General features: G+C 42.6%; 1 non-coding gene across 1 annotated transcript; it reads right to left on the bottom strand.

The window, feature by feature from the left end:
- Positions 1 to 3820: 3820 nt before the first annotated feature.
- On the bottom strand, positions 3821 to 3946 carry LOC119944962. The gene has a single exon (XR_005456101.1). It is a non-coding gene; the product is annotated as a U6atac minor spliceosomal RNA (small nuclear RNA).
- Positions 3947 to 4758: the final 812 nt, after the last annotated feature.

Genomic DNA, 4758 nt, shown 5'->3' with positions numbered 1-4758 from the left:
AGTACAGTGCTTTGCACACAGTAAGCGCTCAATAAATATGATTGGAATGAATGAATGAATGGGCCTGGAAGTCAGAAGGACCTGGGTTCTAATTCTGGCTCTGCCACATGTCTACTGTGTGACCTTGGGCAAGTCACTTCACTTCTCTGGACCTCAGTTACCTCATCTGTGAAATGGGGATTTAGAGCGTGAGCCCCATGTGGGCCTGGGACTGTGTCCAATCTGCTTCATTTGTATCTACCCCAGAGCATAGAACAGTGCTTGGCACATAATACGCACTTAACACGTACCATTATTATTACTATGAGAAGCAGTATTACAGCTGCTACAGCAGAAGTAGCAGTATTACTACCACTATTATTATGAGAAGCAGCGAGGCTCAGTGGAAAGAGCACGGACTTTGGAGTCAGAGGTCATGGGTTCAAATCCCGGCTCCACCACTTCTCAGCTGTGTGACTTTGGGCAAGTTACTTAACTTCTGTGGGCCTCAGTTCCCTCATCTGTAAAATGGGGACTAAGACTGTGAGCTCCCCATGGGACAACCAGATCATTTTGTAACCTCCCCAGCACTTAGAACAGTGCTTTGCACATAGTAAGTGCTTAATAAATGCCATCATTATTATTATTACCATTATTTTTTTTATTATTATTTCCTTTCTTTTTAAGCTTGTTCTGTCTGCTCCTCGACCCCCGTCCTGGTCCCTCCCTGGTTGGTTACATTTTCGGCCAGAGCTGTACGGTAGCAGGTGGAAGTCCAGGGTAGAGAGGAAAGAGGTCCAAGGCAGTTGCCTCTAGGAAGAAAGCAGCAGTAAGGATGGAAAACATCATCATGGGGGCCCAAATTTCAAGGAGAGAGTGATGTAGATGAGCAGAGGGAGTCCAGAGGAAATGCCGATCAATACAGGGGCTTATTTGGGTGATAGCTGGCAGGGGCAGACAGACCTTCAACTTATTGGGCAGCAACAGCTAAGCTACTTGTGGGCAGGTAATGTGTCTGTTATATTGCTTTAGTGTACTTTCCCAAATGATTAGTACAGTGCTTTGCGCTCAATAAATACAATTAAATGAATGAATGAGTAATGAATGTGTTCAGCGGACAGCTACGGACCGAAGAACATGTGTATGTGTGGGTGTGTCCCTTCTATATAGTCCTTTACCAACCATTGCAGCCTCTATATTTCCCCTAATTATCTAAGATAGAGTTCAGCCAAGGCTTTCTTCCCCACTCTTCCAGCCACTAAGAGGATTTTCACAGTGTAAAGATTCATCCCATCCTGACTGAATTGAGGATACTAGATTTACCATGCTCTGGGGAGTTTCCTGTCATGGTCACGGAACCCTCTTGGCCTGAAGAACTCTAGGTTGGGTTAAGACATCCTCAGTAGGTCCACAGAGGGCCACGGACCAGTTGGCCGCAGAGGTAGACTGGGGTGTGTAGGAGTTGTAGGGGACTCACCCGATTGCCCTGCTCAAGTCTCTCTGTGCCCAGGATTCCCCAACATCACCTCTCCCTTGGGCCAACATCCCTAAACTGCAGGCAGATGCCCTGGGTGTGGGTGCCATCAGACTGGACCCCAGAAATCAGATGCACATTTCCAAATTCAGTGTTTTAACATAAACGAATAATTCTAAGTCAAGCTAAAATCCTGTTTAGATGATAAACTATAGTAGTCCTTTGGAACACTTACAGTGAATTAGTGGAGCTTTTTAATTTTGTAAATGTATATACTGTTATGGCTTACCTTGTTCTCTTTGGTGCCTCCAAAATTTTCACCTACTTCTATTTTAAAGGAAAAACAGACAAATGTATAAGGATTTGTATTAGGATTTGTATCAGCAATACCCAGTTTTCAAGCTCAGCACCCTAAACTCTTTATGATCATTCATGTAGAATTTATGTTGCTGTGGCAGTACCTAAGACACTGTTTTGCAACCTGAGAATGCTATTGATGTTGGTTTATGATGATGATGACGATGATGATAGCTACCCGATCGCATAATGATTGGAGTTTAGAAAGAACAATAATGTATAATTTGTCTACATAAATACCTCTAAATAAATCAGTTTAGAATACTCTCCCCTATTTGCTATCATTCCATTCTCTGGAGACATGATTTGTGAATCTAATGGCTAAGGAGAGGCAACAGAGAGTTCTTCCTCAGTCTTCGGTAGTATATCAGTTATCTAGATAATTCAGAAAAAATGCAGTTACTTTCATCTTTATTTCTTAACCCCCAAATTTGCAGTCATCATGGCTTTGGGTGAAATCCAAGCTTGAGTTGGGTGTAAATTGTGAAACAGAATTTAACTGAAAGGTTCACTTCAGTTTACTGTTGCATGAAGATATATTTAACACTAGTCACTCAATCATATTTATTGAGCACCTACTGTTTGCAGAGCACTCTACTAAACACTTGGGAAAGTAAAAACAAGTCAGTAAAATGTGATCTCCTGACCTTGGGAGGTTTTCAATCTAGCTGGAGAGGCAGGTACTAAGAATACATTACAGAGAGGAGGAAGAAGGAAACGCGGCTATGCATATGAGTTAGTGCTTAACTAATGGGGTGGGTAAGATATGTACTGAAGTTTTTTAACTAAATTGTATTTATTGAGCGCTTACTGTGTGCAGAACACTGTACTAAGTGCTTATGAGAAGTTTTGAATACTCAAGTGCATAGTTGGCATAGAACTGCTGAAGTAATAGTCGGGGGATATAACCTAGGGAGAATAGAAATCAACCTGGGAATATAACAATAACATGCTATTTGGATTTTAGATGGCTGAAAAATGAACCAGAAGAGTGGGAAGCACTAGCTAAGCTATGTGGAATTGCCATAGAATTTAGGAAACGTAATCCTAAAATTCTCCACTGGAGAGACGCTGTGATATCACAAGATACGCTGTGATCCCACAAGATATTCTGTGGCCCATAAGCCTCCCTCAGCAGATCAGGAGACTGATGCATTCAGCAAAAGCAATTGAGATTTTGTGGCCAATTGGGAGGAAAGTGAAGATTTTTCCATCTTGATGGCATTGGGTAGGATAATGATAATAATAATGATATTTGTTAAGTGCCAAGCACTGTTCTAAACACTGGGATAGTTACAAGGTAATCAGGTTGTCCCACGTGGGGCTCACAGTCTTAATCCCCATTTTACAGATAACTGAGGCACAGATAAGTTGAGTGACTTGCCCAAGGTCACACAGCAGACAAGTGGCAGAGGCGGGATTAGAACCCACCTCCTCTGACTCCCAAGCCTGTGCTGATTCCACAAGCCCAGCACTGTCTCAACTCTTGCGGGAGGAGATATCAAGTCACAGGGGATTTATTTAAACTGGGACTCAGGGACATTTTCCATAGACCCGCATGTAAAGGGTCATTCATTCATTCAATCATATTTATTGAGCACTTACTGTTTGCGTCCTTCCAAGGGATGATTTGGTGACCCTCCCTTAAGATGAACCACACGCTCTTCAATATATAGTTGTCCTTCATATTCAAAGAAGAAACCCTCGATAGAGAACTTCATCTCTGAATGCATCTGTGGCTGAGAAGTCCAAAGCAGGAGCCACAGTCTGAGTCACACTGTGTACACTAAAAGGTTGTTGCATTGTCAATGCTATGTGTTTTCAACGCCTGGAGCATTTTTCTCTTTCACCTCCTTGTCCCTCATTTCTAATGAAGATTTTGCTCAAAAAGAGCCACTGCTTTCTTGATAGAAGTGTGCCGTGTTTGGATGCAGCCCTATAATAATAATAATAATAATAATAATGGCACTTATTAAGCGCTTACTATTTGCAAAGCACTGTTCTAAGTGCTGGAAAATTTGGTTAGATGCCACTAAGTACGTGACAGTGCCTTAACCATATGTGTTGTATAGGCCACTAGGACCTCTTCCATCCTTCTCAAGGGGAGTGCTAACCTTCTCTCCTTTCATACAACATCTGAGGCCTTCCTGTACGTTGTCCTTAATATTTTCTCCAACTTCGGAACTTCCAGTTTCTCAACTTCCACTCTCCCTCCAACTGTCACGTGGGTTTCCTGCTGTCGCTCATTCCGCTCACACGTCCCAACCTGCACTGGCATATTTAAGGTACTCCTTGTTTTTCCACAAGAAGCAGTTAGAGTGACTCTAATCATAGGGTGAGATCCTGCAGGCACACATCAAGGCACTTCATATTCGTCGAGGCTCAACATCGTCGTTTCATTTTAGAGCATTGTCGAAGTATTATTATTATTGCTTTAATAATAATAATGACATTTATTAAGCGCTTACTATGTGCAAAGCACTGTTCTAAGCACTGGGAAGTTTACAAGGTGATCAGGTTGTCCCACGTGAGGCTCACAGTCTTAATCCCCATTTTACAGATGAGGTAACTGAGGCCCAGAGAAGTTACGTGACTTGCCCAAGGTCACACAGCTGACAAGTGGCAGAGCCGGGATTTGAACCGATGACCTCTGATTCCAAAGCCCGTGCTCTTTCCGCTGAGCCACGGTGCTTCCCGTGGTGCTTTAAAAGCATCACAAATTTACAAAGCACTTTTTTAGGGTACATGTGTTGTGGGGAAATGGGAGGTGGGTGAGTATCAGAAATGTATAAACCTAAATGCATAAATGATGCAGAAGGGAGGGAGGGGGGTAGAGAGATGAGACGTTAGATGGGGAAGGCTTCCTGAAGACAGGATTTTAATAAGGTTAAAAGACTGGGAATCTTTTAGGATAATCCTACCTTGATTGTAACAATTGCTCTATTTGT

This window comes from Tachyglossus aculeatus, chromosome 23, assembly GCF_015852505.1.
Source record: "Tachyglossus aculeatus isolate mTacAcu1 chromosome 23, mTacAcu1.pri, whole genome shotgun sequence".
In the NCBI taxonomy this organism is placed as follows: Eukaryota; Metazoa; Chordata; class Mammalia; order Monotremata; family Tachyglossidae; genus Tachyglossus; species Tachyglossus aculeatus.
This window is presented reverse-complemented; position numbering and strand designations above follow the sequence as displayed.